The sequence below is a fragment of the Pongo pygmaeus genome, chromosome 3 (assembly GCF_028885625.2).
Source record: "Pongo pygmaeus isolate AG05252 chromosome 3, NHGRI_mPonPyg2-v2.0_pri, whole genome shotgun sequence".
Taxonomy (NCBI): Eukaryota; Metazoa; Chordata; class Mammalia; order Primates; family Hominidae; genus Pongo; species Pongo pygmaeus.
Window position 1 is genome coordinate 194,589,127 of NC_072376.2, and position 17,549 is coordinate 194,606,675.

Genomic DNA, 17,549 nt, shown 5'->3' on the forward strand with positions numbered 1-17,549 from the left:
CAGCAAACACGGTCTTATCAAGGTTGCAATGTAAGGTAGAATAACCTAGGCTGCAGTGAAAAATAAACCTGAATATGTAAGCCCATGGTTTTCACTTTTGTTATTACAAGTCCAGTTTGAGTGGGGGGACAGTTTGCCAAGGTATTTTCTCTCCTTTCGGTCATTCAAGGACCCAAGCAGCTGAAGACTGTGTCATCTGACATGTTTTCCAAGGTCACTGGTGGCATTTTACCCCTATCATCTGGATGTAGGAAAGACAGGGGAATTACAGCTGGATGGTTTGTATGGGCAAGGCCTGGAATGAGTACACAGTACATCCATTCATTTCATTGTTCGAAGCACAAGCTGATGGCCACACTGAAGCCTCAGGGAAGGCTGAGGACTGTAGTCTAGCTCTGTATCCAGGAAAAAGAGGAAGTGCGCTTGGTTGACTACATTTGCTTTGTTAAATAGAAGAGACTGCTTTCATTGCCCATGTTCCTTGAACTCTCAGCAGCATTTGACACTTTAGAGCAGGCTTACTTATTTAAATCTCTTTCTGCTCTTGGCTTCCAGGATATCACACCCACACAGCGTGCCTCCTGCCTCTCCAAATGCTCTTTCCAAGGCCCTTTGCTTATTCCTCCACCATTCTCACTTTCAGACATTGGATTGTTCGCTATGCTCAATGTTGGATCTCTATTCTTTTCAGTCTATTTTCCCATTCCTGTTGGTTTTATCCAGTGACATGGGTTCTAAATGCTGACAACTCCCAGCTGATTGATAAGATTGGTTGTATTGCAATCCTAGGCCTCTTCTAGTCCAGACTTGTATGTCCAGCTACCTACTCAACATGTCCACTTGAACAGCTAGCTGACAACCTTAGCAGAGGCAAAACTGAAATCTGAAAACCCTTACCCCTGCTGCATACAACCCGCTCCTTCCCCAGTCTTCCCTAATTGGTTAAAGATATCTTGATTTGTCTAGTTTTCTAGTTGCCTAGATCAAAAATCTTGGCTTCATCCTTGATACTTCTTTTTCTCTCATCCTACAAGTAATTAGTCAGCAAAATATTTTGGTTCTACCTTCCAAAATACATTCAGAATCTGAAAACTTCTCATCACTTTGCAGCTACCACCCTACTCCAAACCACCATCATCAGTTTCCTGGCGTAACAGCATAGCTTCTTGGTTGGTCTTCCTGGATTGTGTTTTCTTGACCCCAATGTCATTCTCAACACACCAGCCAGAGTAATCCTGCCAAAGTAGGAGTCAGTGCATGTCACTTTTCTGCTTAAATCCCTCCAAAGACATCTGGTTTTAAGTAAAAGCCAACATTTGTACAAGAACCAGCATGCCACTCTATGATAAGCACCAATATTCTCTGCCCTCATCTTCAAATAGCCTCTCCCTTATTCACTCACTGCCATTTTAGTTTGTGTTTTATTTTCTTTTGTTTTTTAGCACTCCAGGGAAGCCGCCATCTCAAGGTTTCTGTGTGTGCTCTGAGCCCCACCTATTCGTGTGGCTCACTCTGTCACTTCATGTAGGTCTTTTCTCAAATAGTGCCTTCTCAGGGAAAACTTTCCTAGCCATCCGTCAAAAATTCAAATTTCTCCCTAACTATTTTTATTACCCTTGCCTGCATTATATTTTTTTCTTGGCAAGTATTGCTATCTAACATTTTATATATATATATATATATCCCTTCAACTGAAAACTATATATGGCTTGGTATTATTTTTTAACTTCAGTATTCCCAGCATCTAGACAAGTGCCAGATACAATTTACATTTGTGCTGAATGAATGAGTGAATGAACTACTCTAAATCACAGTGATTCCTACTTCCTATGAACTTCTGTAGCACCATATTATTCATTGGAATTTACTCATAGTCTGCCTTTTTTTTAACTTTTCATGAGAAAATATCCCGGATTCACAATTAGATCATAAACTCATTATATAGAGAAAGTGTGGATATGACTTTTTTCAGCCCACATGCCTAATTCAGAGGTGAATGAATAAATGAATGAATGAATTATAGGAAGTTCACCAGTTGGGTACAGTACGATTGGTGAATAATGGACTGTGGAGGCCAAGGTGTAAAGGGGACTGAAATCTAAGAAGGATAACTGAAAATTGCAGATTCAGGCAAAGGTGTTAGAGGCACCCAATAAGGGGAGGCAAGCTGAGAAGTGCCGTATGCCATTGGAATGAAATGTAGCTGGCCCTGACGAAACCGGTACTGAATCCTCATGCCAGCTTCTCTCAGTCGAGTCTTCCTGTTTGTCAGAACTATATTCGGCAGATGCCAGACACCATTCTGTTAATTTTAAAAAATGGAAACAATCTATGCAATTGAGACAAATAACAGACCCCAGATAGATGGTGCTCTTTTCTGTATGACACAAAGGTTCCCACTGAATCAATTCTCATATGTCGAAGGGTTGGGCAATGTGATTCTGAAACAAAATATAAACTTAGACTGGCTAATTTCCAAGTGCCCCACACTAGAAAAATCAAAGTTAAAGTGCAATCCTGGAATATTTTACACTCAAGAAATTATATATATATTATTGCATGTTGTGTATATGTAGGTACATATATATATGTAAATACATATACATATTATTGGATGTTGTGAGTGTATACATATATACACATGCATATATATATTACTGGGTGTTATGTGTATATAGTATACGTGTGCATATAGTATACATATGTACTATATATGTACTATATATACATATGTATTATATACGTATATACAATACTGAAAAAATGTATTGCAGTATTCGCTGAGATTGATTTATTTGTGTTCAGTCCCATATCCAGGCTAGCTCATCTCTTTCCTCCTATTTGGCTTAGCAAACTATCCAGGGGAGAAGAGATGTATGTATATATGGGTGTGAGTTGGAAGGGGTGGGTTAGAGGGTCTGTGTCTGCGAGTACGTGGAAGAATGGACAAAATCAAGAAACAGTGTTTATCTTGTTAGCATGCCAAACCCTAGGTTACACTGAGAAGAGTTGGTTTGTTCTGATGAAGCTGCTCAGCACAGTGGTATAGACAGGCTGGTGGAAACCTCTTCAGAAGGCATGGAAAGACGAAGCCAGGAAAGGGAGAGGGATGGAGAGGTGTTGTGATGAGAAATCAGAAGTACGCTTTGTGAGAATAGGAAGTTCTGGGATGCATTACAGGAGGGCTGATGATGTGTTCTAGCACGCTGAGCTGAGTTCTGTGGCTGCTCACACCTACCATGTCTCCCGTAGGGTGAACATCCTCAGTGTGTACAGCACTGCTCCAGTCATCTGCCTCCTATGCTGGGCTGCTGTTGAAGATCACTGCTAGGTTTGACTGTGAAAGCAAAGAATTTTAACATCAAAAGAGAGTCCAAAAGTGAGACTTCCTAACTTCCTACTTGATGTATGTTAAAACATATGCTGTCACTAAATCAGCACCACTTTTAAGTTCTCTGATTTATCTTCCCCCCATTCTCGGGGACTTCTTCATGGACGGCTTTGCAAAGTGTCAAACTACATGAAGCTGCCTTGCACCCAGATGGGCTATCACATCATCATCACATTCTAACGTTGCTGTTGATCCTGAGTTGCTTTCAGTGTTCTCCTGAAATTCCATCACTTTCATGTACCCCTCAGACTTCCAAATTCACCTCTTGCCTTCATTTTCATACTTAACATGCCTTCTGAAACTATGTCATGTAGACTGTTGTCATTAGGGGTAAGGAGTAGCTCTATTTCTGAGGAAATTATGGTGTGCGTCACTCTCAGAGTTATTGGCTCCACCTTCAGATCATCATTTCCAAGAATCAGGCTCATTATTGAATGCACTATTCAACATCATGATTATGCCCCTATTCTTTCCAAATCAATTTCTCTTCAGCTTCTGTTAACTGTAGAGGGTTCTTATGTCTCTCTACTCAGATGACTCTCCTCCTCCTCACAGTTCTCATCTGAAAACACGAATTTTCTATCTTTTCTTTGCCTCTTACTGCCTCTCCCTTCTGTTATTTAACTTTACAATTGTATTACTTAACTCTGTCAAGTATCTTGACATACAGCTTGCACAAAAGCTGCTACCCATTTAAAAGCTCATCTTATTGTTGGAAGACTCCTCCTATATGAAAGATCTGTGGTTCTGCTTTGTGTATCAGCAGGTTCATAATAATTTCCATGGATAAAGGAGACAATAAATTTAACAAAACCCAGTGTTAGATCTTTTGATAAGGCATGTAGGTCAACTCAAGGATGTTTACATATTATACGTATATAAGCACAGATACCTTTAAATGCACGACAGACAACACTCAGATAGAAGAGTGTCTGCTACGAAAATACAGATCCTTCCATAAAATGTATGTCATCTATTATAAAATTGTTGTATACTGAGTCATTATGATATAGATAAGAAAAGATAATGAGAGAGAAACACACCTGAATTCACTTATGTTCCATTTGGCCCTTAGCCATATGAGTGTCCAATCAAGACCACCATACTGTTTTCACACCATCTGTAGGATTGTAAGTCAGTGCAGGTGACACTGGTTCGCTGCCACTCCAACCATGCCTTAATCATAGCTCTTTTTACCCATGCTTTGAGGCATTCAGACTCAGCTCTGAGTCACTGAAGCAAAATTGGAGCATCTGGGTAGAGTGTCAAAACAGCAGAGCTTACATCAATGAGACACCTCAGTGGCTTAGTGAAACCCAAACTACAAATGCTATGTCAGTGGCTGTTGAGAAGCTATAGATTCTCTTGTATTAGGACCTAGACCCAAGAACTGGTGAAAACTAGTTGGAAACCCACAATGACTTAGTATATCGTTTTCCCTGTGATCTTAACTGAGTTTCTAAATATACGTTGATGCTAGTTACGAATACAATTCCACTCCTTAAAAATTCTCAATTATTGTATTAATCTTCTGGTTGTTTTCCTCAGCGTGCATGCAATCATATTGACAGCTTGAGCTGCTTTGTAGTATGTGGAATAGTGCTTTTTAAAAACAAAGAAAAAAGGTAGATTTATGATATGCTCCAGTTTCATCTTTGGAAATAAGAATTAATGTTATTCTTATTTATCATTCACCAATGATATAAATGTATATTATTCAATCATAAATTATATAATCATGTTTTTTCTGTTTGTCAAATTAAGTGGCCTGAGTAAAATCATATAATCTTAGGTTTTGTTGTTGTTATTAATTTGCAGGCTGGTGATGGAATTTCATTCTTTTGACTTCTAGATTGCCTGTAAGTAAATATTTGACCTTTTCTTAAAATTGAGAACTGATAAAATACTCCATGTTTATTTTTACTTTTTTACATAAAGCACAAAAATGATTCTAAGAGAAATATTTTTCCTTAAATATTGTGTATTTTTGTGGAAACTTACTTGTTCATTTTACAAATTTGCTTTATAGAAATATTCCTGAACATCAGTGTCAAGAAAGTAACCCTCTAAATGCTTTGTGACAAACTCCTGAAAATCTTATAATAGTATTCATAATCAATTATATTACTTATTACTGTAAATTAAATACTAAATGAATTCAGGTCCGAAAACCTAAAATAATAGGTAACATGTTTTCTTCTTGTATCTGCATGCCAATTCACTTCCTATTCACTGAAATTCTACTGATCAAGAATGTCTCTCAGATTTATGTGGACAATATATGAAATCTTAGGATCATTATTTTATTTTATTTTTATTTCTTTATATTAAGATGGAATCTCGCTCTGTCGCTCAGGCTGGAGTTCAGTGGTGCGATCTCAGCTCACTGCAACCTCCGCCTTCCAGGTTCAAGCGATTCTCCTGCCTTAGCCTCCAGAGTAGCTGGGAATACAGGCACATGCCACCACGCCCAGCTAATTTTTAGGAGAGATGGGATTTCACCATGTTGGCCAGGATGGTCTTGAACTCCTGACCTCAAGTGATCCACCTGCCTTGGCTTCCCAAAGTGCTGGAATTACAGGCATGAGCCACCACGCCAGGCCAGGATCACTATTTTAATATGATAATCATTCATGTACATACTAAAATAGCTATTTAGAATCCAACTAGATCAATATGATGTTAAAGACAAACTACGTGATGTTCAAGTGAATCACTGAGGTTACTGTTCATTCAATCCACCCGTCCCCCCAATTCCTGAAATGTTGTACAAATTGCTTTAAGATTGAACGTTGATGGCATGTGTTCATGTGATGTGGGTATAATCAATTGTGAATGTATGTGTACTAATTGCTCATGTGGCTGCTGCTCAGTGCTGTCCTTTAAATAGTGACCTCTGTTAGGAAACCTTCCCAGAGATGGGAAGAGAAGCAAATCATTACAGCCTTTATGGTTTTCCCTGTTTCCTTTGGCCATGTTTTGCCTCCCACTGGTGATCCTGGAAGATGGTAAAAATGAGGTCTTACATTCGAGAAACATTAGGATTCTATTAAACGACTGTTGTTTTTTTTTTTTTTCTCAACTTTATGGAGAAAACTAAATGGAATCGACTAACTGTATTTATATTAGGCTTTGGTTATTTTTAGCGTTCAGGATACTCTCCCCTGCTCTGCTCTAGACTGGCCTTGTTTCATTATTTGTGTGCTGGGAGCAACTTGAACCTATATCTCATGGGGTATATTTGTTACTTCAGATTCAATTGAATGAGTGCTGGGGAGATCAAGCTCTTCTGAAAGGTGTGGGTGTCTGTGGAGGAAGATCAGAGGGCCTTCATAGTAGAGATTGTCTGTGGTCATAACATTTCATTATTTCACTGTTCACGTGCTTTCTAATTTTCTACAATGAATGTCCATGGGAATAACAACTTTAGTATATTAATAAAGTGTGATTTTTTTTCTGGCATCACAGCTCACTTTGAAGCATAAATGTGTAGGTTTTCATACACATTTTCTAGAAAAGCATTGAGCTTCGGTAAATTAACACATTACAATTGAACCAGACTCTGTATCAGGTTCGTAAAACATGCTGGGGCATCCCTATCATGGAAGAGTCTACAATAACATCTACAAGCATATTTTGGCAATAAAGGAGAGGACAAAATAAGTTGGCAGTAAGTCAGCATGCTCTCAAGTTGACACAATTATTGCAACTGAGGATGGGCAGAAATGCAACACTCTTTAAAACAAGTAGGTTCTTTTTAGAAGGAGATAAAACAAGTTAAGAAACATACAATTTGACATGTCATTATTGTGAATTAATTTCCTAGTCATTGTAGGTGTACTGTAACAGTTCTGATTGTGATGAATTTGTTTGGAATTTATATAGTCCAAAAATTTATTTTTAGAAGTGTTTGTCACTTTAAACTAATTAAGCAATTTCCTGATTTTAATGAATTTTCTGCTTGGAATCACTGACTGTAAATTTGCGAGACCAACTGAATAAGACTGGCCCATGGAGGGTGATGTTAACTATTCCTGTGAGCATTTCATGTTATGAGTTTGTGTTTTTAATGCCTGCCTGCCTTCAGTCAGTGGGGTATTATTTTGAATGCTTTGCTTAAATATTAAGGCCTGTTCTATCTTCGGTAAAATTGTCTCTTGTCAATTAGTGCATTAAGGAACAACCCAAAAATGTCTCTACTGTTTTTCTCCTAGCCGAACTACTTTTCTCCCCCACATTTGGGGAGAGTTACTTCAGGTTATGTTCAGTGACTTTTCTTCTAATGGTTGCTCCAAAGTGAATCACATGCAAAGATGCTCCAGGTGTACTAACTACTATTTCATACCTGGACCAGGGTTAAAGTTCCTGATATGAGCACCTCCCTGTCACTTTCACTCTTATTTGGGCCTATTCTCAAGAAGTCTGATCTCCTACCTTATCAGACCACTAGTAAGGTTTGAGCTTGACAAACAGTGTTATACTAATATACCCTTAATATGCTGCTTCCCCTTTCTGGAACACTGTTTCTTTGCCTTTGCATCTGTTCAAATCACACTCATCTTTCAAGTCTTCAGCAAATACTAGGCTTCTCCCATGAAGCCTGACCTGATGCTTCTCATCAGTATTAATATAGGCCTCAAGTATAAAAGGTTCTGAGACCATTTATTGTATCACTGACAGTTCACCTTTTGTTGGGATTTGTTTATTCCTTTTTTATTCATCGAATTATATTTTTGGTACTGTGAGAAAAATCTAATAGGTTGCCCTTCACACAGTAGATGCTCAATAAATATTTACATTAGTATTTCAGTTGTTGTCCTAACAGTAGTTTTAAAACCTCTCATGCTTTAAATACTGAAAGATTTAGAGAGGTCCTATCTGTTTATTCTAAATATTTATAGGCTATTTCTACATTCTCATTTGATATTTGTTTGTTTAGCTTGATGTTGTTCCTTGATACTTTTCTACTCCCAGTGCACCAGAAAAATGTAATAACTAATTTGGACCATGATAAAATGGCCTACATCAACAGTTTCACTCATTGATTCATTCATTCATTATGGGAATACTGAGATGCATTCGATCTAGAACTTATATTCTTTTTAAGGAGTCCTTAGATGTGGTATATTCTAAGATAAAAATGTGAAATCATGAACTTTAAGTCCCCAGATAAGGGAACAGTTACTCTTTTAGAGGGAAGTGCAGTATCTTGATGCAGATGTTGCATATTTTATTTCTTATTAAAAGAGATGTAACAGTTTTTCAGACAAAGAATGAGTTTAATATTTTCTTGATCACTTACTAAATGCCAGACATTGTTGTGAGCACTTTACCTATATTAACTAATTTAATAATTATTGTTATTTCATAGTTATTATTCATGTTTTATTCTGTCAAAGGGGACAGACACAGAATAGCTACATATTTACCCTAGACTATGTATCAATAGCAAGACAGTAATAGTGTCAGGATTCAAATTTAGGCAGTCTGGTTCAAAAGCCCAAGCTCCTGATTGCTTTTAAGAATGATGACTCTAATGACTTTTTAAAGGATGGGTTTTGGAGGGGAGTGGGGCTGGCAAGAAGAGCAGGGAAAGGAAGTTCTTGCAATTTTCTGGTAGGACAGTTAGGGAATACATTGAGGACATAATATAGGGATGCAGAAGAGTAGGAAAGTTTGACAAAGCTTTGTGGGAATGGGGAAGCAGGTGCTGGTAGGGTCTGGTGATTAATTGGCTGTGTGTGGGGGAGAAAAAGAAGTCAAGAATGTATGTTTCTAATCTTCCAGCTTAGATGAAAAAGGATGTTATATCATTAGCCAGATCCAGAATAAAGGAATAGGCACTCATCTTAGGAAAAAAATACCTACTGGATTTAATTGTAGACATAAAGTTTTGTCACAGTGGAAATATCCAGGGAGCAGTTGAAAGGATGAGCCTGAAGCCTGATGCTTTGGAGAGACAGTGAGCTGGAGAAACACAGGGCTAGGGGTTATTAGGGGAGTGTGGCCCAGGAGCTCTGGGGGGAATTGGAGAGCACAGGGGGAGATGCCTCATGTAACAGGAGAGGAGGACCTAAGAGGCCTCGATTATAGCAAGGCAAGCAGAAGAGGAGGAAGTTGCTGAGGTCTGAGAGAAGGCAGAGGAATAGCAAAAAAGCTTGAGTTTTGGGAATGGATGGGAGAATAAAAATTTAAGAACTAAGTGAGGCTGGGTACGGTGGCTCATGCCTGTAATCCCAGCACTTTGGGAGGCTAAGGTGGGAAGATTGCTTGAGGTCAGGAGTTCAAGACCAGCCTGGGCAACATAGTGAGGCCCCATCTCAACAAAATATTTTTTAAAATTATCTGTGTGAGGTGGTGCGCATCTGTAGTTCCAGCTACTTGGGAGGCTGAGGTGGGAGGCTGAGGTGGGAGGATTGCTTGAGCCCAGGAGTTCAAGACTGCAATGAGCTCCACTGGTCTACAGAGCTATGATGGTGCCACTGGGCTACAGAGCAAGACCCTGTCTTTAAAAAAATTTAAAACAAGAAAGAATTAAAGTGAATAATGGAGTCAAACACAGGCTTTACTAGGACTTAAAGTGGCCTGGCCACTGGACTGTGCAGTTAACAGCTCTTTGAATAAAATTGTGGGGCAGAAATCAAAAATGAGTAAAACTGAGGCAAATGAAGACTAAATATAGAACATCTCTCAAAATTTTTGCAGAGTGGTATCTTGTGTCAAATGAAGAATTTGTTGTTTTTTGTATTGTTTTGTTGTTTTAGGGTAAAAGTGTCTTGAATATTTTGAGGATATAGGAGAAAGATGCTGTAGAAAGGAAATATGAAAGATATTAGGGAAGAGAGTCAGGGCTTGGACAAGAGAGAACGATATATGAATCCATGTAGAAAGTAAGTCTTCAATTTTATTTGGAAGGGATCATTCTTGTTGTGTAATTAGAGATCAGGCATTTAGATTAGGGTACCCGCAGGTAGGTTTTAAGGTAGACAACATCCCTGTAATGGATTGCATTCTATTTAGAGATGAAGTTCCTCTGTAAAGAATTGTAAGGACAGGGTTGAAGCTTGAATTTAGAAGCTATGCTAAGAAAATGCAAAAGGTTGATTAATAAGAATAAAAAAAAATTCCAGGTTATCACAAAAGCTCTATTGAGGTTGGAAACCATATACTGGTAACGGGATCACTTTACCTATTTACATGATTTTCTTTGGCAATTATTAATTGGGCTTTTTTTTTAGTAAAGAGAGACATGCTTGGCTTACCTTGAGTAACAGGGGTTTATTGTAAATAAACGAATGTGAGGTTTTAATCCCTACATGATGAGCCTTCATGAAGTCCAGGATGTAACTGGAAGTCATTCAGAGTCATCCAGTATACCACAAATCTCTAGTAATGTTTTGTCACCACCTAGCACGAAGCACCAATCATTGGCATCCAAATCTGTTTTAATTATTCTTTTTTCTTCAGCTGCAGATGTGCAAATGAATAGTCTTTCCAACATACGTATAGCTTCTTGTAATAGCTCTGTATCGGGGTTCTTAAGACGACCTTTGAATTCAGTGTCTTACTAGGAAAACTCATAAGACTCAGCCCATAGTCCTGCAGCTACTATTTATGTATTTATTAAACAGACCTGGTCTCACTCTGTTGCCCAGCCTGGACCGCAGTGGTACAATCACAGCCCACTGCAGCCTTGAACCCTTGGGCTTAAGCAATACTCCCACCTCAGCCTCCCAAAGAGCTAAGATCATAGGTACATGTCACCATGTCTGGATAATTAAAAACAAACAAACAAACAAACAAAAAATCACTTTTTTAGAGATGGGGTCTTGCTATCTTGCTATGTTGCCCAGGCTCATCTCGAACTCCTGGACTCAAGCAATCCTACCCCCTTGGCCTCCCAACACACTGGGATTACAGGTGTGAGTCAATGTGCTTGGCCTACAACTACAATTTATTAAAAGGATTCAAAGCAAAATCAGCAAAAGAAAAGATGTACAGGGTAAACTCTGGAGGAAGCCAGGTACAAGCTTCCAAGGGTTCTTTCCCAGAGAAGTCACAACGGATGCCCTTCATTCCCCCCGGCAATGAGTTGCAACAACACGTGTGAAATGTTGTCTGCCAGGAAAGCTTGTGGGAGACTCAGTACCCAGGATTTTGACTGGAGAATGCTCACATGGCAGCCTCTGCCTGAGACACACCAAATTCCAGAGTCCCAGGAGGAAAGCAGATGTTCAGCATCACTATGTTGTTTGCACAAACAGTTTTGGCACAGTGACCCATTATGAGTCTGGGTGGAGGGAACCTTCTCAAAATCCAAGCTGCCAGATGTCAGCTAAGGGCCAAACTTCTGTGTAAGACTTTCAAAGAATTGCTTGCAGTCAGGCCTAGCACATTAAGTCTTCTCTGCAAAGTCTGCTGGTGCTGTTTCTCCTACTTCCTCCTTTTCTTCCTGTATACTTCATGATTTCTGTTTATTTAGATCTTCTGCCATTTCCTAAATTCTACTGACTTCTGTGCCCTCTGCCACCCTTTATCTGTAAGTCTCCTCTTGAAACCACTTGAAGAGAGATTCTAAATGGTCCCTTGGTGCCCCTGGCCCCTGTGAGGCAGAGCTCCAGCTAGTAACCCCTCAGAGGCCTCTGGCAAGCCTGGGAGTTGTCCATGCTTGGTCCAACCAGATGCAATTAGAAATATAGAATCAAGTGTTGAATTTTGCTCAAAATATTTGTTGAGCATGTCAAGCTCTTGGGTAATAATAGACTCCTTTCCAAATAACAACATGCTTTATGCAGGGACCAAGAATAGAGAGAGATGACAGTTAAATTTACCCAGAATTGGGGGATGATTGGCATGTGACAAAATGTCACTGAATTATTGAAAGTTAACAATCCCAGAGCACAGGCTTGAGAAGAACAGAAATGTCATAATCACCAGGCCAATTCGTCTTTTAAAAACTTTTCTTAGAACATATGCTTTACTAGTTTTTAGTTATCTACTAAATATAACCCAAATTTGTTGTTCTTTCTTTATCCCTCTCTGTATTATCATGCACCTAATTTCTGGTCTTTTCTTTTTGAACACAACTTTACCCAAAAGTCAAATAGAATGATTCATTATTCCCCAGAGAACATTTGGAGCTCTTGAGTCTAGGGAACTCTATCTGAGCAGAATGCCATTTGCTGGATTACTACTCACCTCTCACCATCTAGTTCAAATGGCACCTCTTCCAAGAAGCTTTCTGCAATCATCCCCAAACTGAGTTTACTTTTCCCTCCTTTTTGGACAAATGTGTGGGATGAAACAGGACATCAAGCGTGTGCTCCTCCAAATACTTCTAGCTCCTTCCACTCAACCAAAAGCTCTTTTTGAGTGTGAATAAAGCTTTATTCCTTGTTCCGTTTTTCTTAGATAAAAGCATATTAAAACATTTTAACATATTATTTTGCACAGAGTCAGCCAATTTGTTTGAATAAAGGAATAAATGATTCTGTCAGTATGCCATGAACCAGCATTATTTGGCTGTTAAACCTTTCTTTCACTTGTAATAACTGCATTGGATCAATTATATTGTGTTTTTTTAAATTTACTTATTGAAACTGGATGTCAAATAACTTTTGCAAGTTAAACACTAATAAGAGGGAAAAATTTGCAGTGAAAATGTTAACTCCTCCTTCTGTCCTCACGGCACCTACTACATATTCAAGTTTCATGGCCAGCCTGGGTATTTTTGACAGCAGCTCCATTACTTTTACAAGTACCATCAAAATATGTTATTCTTGATCCAATTCTGTCATGTGAAGGTCACATTATCAGATGCATGAGAAATGCCTAGCACAGAACTGCTGGAGACCCTGACAAACGTTCATGCTTCTGCTTGATTTGCAAACTGGGAAAATGTCTTTCTGCCCCATAGGTTTTGTTTTAGTCAATGATCATATTTCAGAGATAAAATATGAAACAAAAATCAAGGCATTTGACTGTAAAAAGCCCAATTTTATTGTGCTTTACCCTCCAAGAGTGGCATGTGCAAATTATAAAGCCCTATAGAATGGAACTTATTGATCAAACTACTAAAATATTTGTATGCCACCATATTTAGAAAACCTTTCAACATTATCCCATAGAGGTGGTGTGGTCTTGCCTGAGTTAATTACTTTAATGATTGGTGTGTGTATATGTGTGTACAGGAGAAACGGGGGAGGGAAATTATCTGGATGTCAAAGTAGTGAAAATAATAAAATATGACATGTGCTTTGATAGATCAGAATGCTTTGATCTCATGCTTCTTCTTGTAATATTGAACTGAATGAGTATAATAGGACAAATTTTGAGTTTTTAACAGAAGTGCAGTACTTCCTTCTATAAAGAAAATGAAACCTATTGTCTATGAATGAAGTCTATGTCTAAAAATTGTCATTAGGGCAGCAACTACTTTTTCAATTTTTTAGGGTTCTTATTAGTCCCTGGTGCAGCGCATGCTCATTAGTGTTCTCCTGATTAGACCTCTGTCTGTCATCTCACCTAGGTTATAGGCGTGGATGATTACAAATAAGATTTTTCTGTTGAAAATTGACACTTGAAAACCCTACATAATATGAGACTTCTCTCTCCACCCCAACACCCTGTGCCTGGCCGGGAGTTTAGCATCCCTGGATTTCACCCATTGGATGATTATAGTACAGCCAAACATTGCACCCCCAAAATTGCATTTTAACACGTTTTCAAAAGACACTGGGACATCACTGGACCCCAGGGGCATTACTGCTTCTGTTGAGAACCTCTCTCAAATTCATTACCTTTATTTTACGGATGAGGAGCCTGAGGCCTGGAGAATTTAAGTGACTTACCTAAAGTCACACAGCTAGTACAAAATATGGCTGAACTAAGTTCTAAACTCAGGTTTTGGACCGAACCAAATCTGATCTCACGCCAACACAGAAGCTGTGATATAGGTAGCGTCAAGTGGAATAGCGCACCTGGGAACAATGGCTGCAACCTAGCCAAGAGGACCATGTACATGTGTTAAAGTAGCCCAGACCGACATCTCAAAGGATCAATTTATTTCTTGAATGTATATAAACCAGTTCCACACTCTCCGTTTCTACTAATCCCATCCGCCATCTTGTTGACTGCTTATTCAATCTTCCTTCCCACTCTTGAAAATCAATGTCTTCTAAGCTTTTCCAAGTGCTTGAAATAAATCCCTCCTTCTATCTGACAGATGCTTCGTTTCCTCCCTGCCTGGCTTCTAAGCCTCTTCTTCATTACCTGTTCTATTAATGTCTTTCATTTCTCCTGGTGCTCACAGAATTTCTTGTCCACCCCACCTCATGATCGCCCTCTATATGTACTAGCTTTGCCTATGTGTCTGTAAAGATTTTGTTTTCACTGGTTCTTATCTATCTTATTAGTTGATAAATCCTGAAAGAGTAACTATTAATTCCAAGCATCTAATGCCATGTAAAATGCTCTGTGGCCACTCCACAAACAGTTGACTGATTTATATCAAACTAAGAATTTAAATAGCCATAATTTGACTAGTAGCTTAACACATGCTTGAAAAGATGATTAGACTATATAAAATGTAAACATTTCCAGATTCTTCAAACACTAGTGATAACTAACCAGCTCTTTGGATTGCATTTTATGACACTTGAATATTGACATTCCTGGATGTGTGACTATTCTGTCCTTGTTGCTAAGGGCCATCTCCAGGGAGAGAATTCCTGTAGTACTCTTCACAGTGTAAACTGATAAGTAGAGGGGTCATCCAATTAGTTCTCATGACTCCAGGCAGAACTATACCTAAACTGTCATCCGTTCCTAACAATCTTCAGAGAAAGAGCTCCTACAACATCCAACAATACCCAGACGAGTGCCTAACAGTCCCTTATGTCCAGAATTCATCCTACCTCTCTCCTACTCAAAAATACAGTTTTAATTTAAAATTATCTGTTTTTCTTTTAACATGATTGGAGAATAGCAAACTTGAATCAAGATTATTCATATAAAACAACTAATGAGTTTCAAGATGTTTACACACCCCTAGTTGTTAAATTTCATTGTATTGAAGAGATGAGGAACAACTTTTCCCATCCTAGTCTCACTCCCACTTCTACAAATTAAAACAAAGTGCATTGAGTTACTGTGGCTTTTTAATCTGTACAACTGCCTTCTGTTCTACTTATTACCATTTATTGAACAGCCACTTACTGAGCATTCCCCATGAAATAAACCCAGTGCGAAGTTCTGGGAAGTTAGTGTTACTAAAAATACATTCAACTTTCAAGGGCCAGGTCTAGAGGCAAATGATAAATATGCTTAAAAATGTATTATCAAATTAGATCAAAAAGTACTCAGTCACATTTATCAAAAGTACTCAGTAATATTAATGGACATATTAAATAGAACTCAGCATCTATGATAGCAATCAGCAACAATCCATCCCTGCCAATTCACCCATTCGTTCATTCATCTAACAAATACTTATTTCTGTATTTTGTTTCAGGCCTGAATCCTGGAATCCCAACAGAGAACAAGATATTTACAATTTTTCTCCCAGAGTTTACACTTTAACAAATTAGAAAAAGTTAATAAAAATATTGCATAGTGAACAGTGGCATAGAATAATCGAGGATATCAGGCCTAGTTTGGAAAGTGAGTTAGGAGTGTGAGGAAAGTTCCAAGTGGTAATATTATACCTAAACTTAGTAGGAGTTGATTAGGGGAATGTATGAGGAGGGAAATAATCCAGATGAGGAAATCATATATGTAAAGTTCAGGAAACTACAAAGAGAATGAGCAATTGGAGAATGGAAAGGTAAATTTTCTGGCATAAGGAAAGCAAGAAGGAAAGTATTCTATCTGAGGTTTAAATGGGAGTCAGTGGCCAGGCCATTCGTTGCTGCATGGGCCATATTAAAAATATGGTTCTCTATACTAAGGAATAATGGCAGCCAAAGAAACCTAACTTTGTGTTTTGCAAGTATCTGTTCATCTGCATTGTGGAGGGCAAATTTAAAAATCCAGAACAAATGCAGGTTACAAAGAAGATGAACCCAAAACTCCAGATAAAAAAGGAATTAGAGAGAAAGAGAAAAGAAACAATATTAAAGTGCCAAGATTCTGAATAAGATGAAGATGGAGATATTTAGAAATAGGAGACAATTAAATATTAATTACTTATAGACAATGTGATATAGTGATGAGAGCAGAAGGAAAATTGAGGCTGACTGGACATTAAGCGGAAGGTGAGAAAATTGAACTAGTAAATGTGAAGACAAGTATTTCTATGTATGGACAGAAAAAAGATAAAGTAATAGGTTTGGAGGAGATAGGTTCAGGGACAGATGAGCATTTTTGTATGTTGATGGGAAGATCCCTATATAAAAAAGGGTGAAGCCTGGGTGCAGTGGCTCACACCAGTAATCCCAGCACTTTGGGAGGCCAAGGCAGACGGATCACCTGAGGTTGGGAGTTCGAGACCAGCCTGACCAACATGGAGAAATCCCAACTCTACTAAAAATATAAAATTAGCCAGGCGTAGTGGTGCATGCCTGTAATCCCAGCTACTGCGGAGGCTGAGGCAGGAGAATCACTTTAACCCAGGAGGCAGAGGTTGCGGTGAGCCGAGATCCTGCCATTGAATTGCACTCCAGCCTGTGCAACAACAACAACAACAAAGGTGAAGACACAGGGATGAAGCAGATAATAAAAAATAGATTCCTGAGAAGGTGAGGTGGGATGGAATCAGAGCACAGTTGACTTCAACCTGAAAGATGGATACCTCCTCTATTGCTGCATGCAGCAATGAATGGCCTGGCCACTGACTCCCATTTCAACCTCAGATAGAATGCTTTCTTTCCTTCTTGCTTTCCTTATGCCAGAAAATTTACCTTTCCATTCTCCAATTGTTCATTCTCTTTGTAGTTTCCTGAACTTTACATATATGATTTCCTCATCTGGATTATTTCCCTCCTCCTACATTCCCCTAATTAACTCCTGAGTTTGGATATAATATTACCACTTGGAACTTTCCTCACACTCCTACCTCACTTTCCAAACTAGGCCTGATATCCTGGATTATTCTATGCCACTGTTCACTATGCAATATTTTTATTAATATTTTTCTAATTTGTTAAAATGTAAACTCTGG

General features: G+C 38.6%; 1 long non-coding RNA gene across 1 annotated transcript in view; it reads left to right on the top strand.

Annotated features, from left to right (window-relative positions):
- Positions 1–5,210: 5,210 nt before the first annotated feature.
- LOC134739489 (uncharacterized) overlaps positions 5,211–17,549 on the top strand; it is a 663,655-nt gene continuing 651,316 nt past the window's right edge. Inside the window, exon 1 of the long non-coding RNA XR_010126183.1 lies at positions 5,211–5,250. This is a non-coding gene — a long non-coding RNA (uncharacterized LOC134739489). The remainder of the gene's footprint in view (positions 5,251–17,549) is intronic.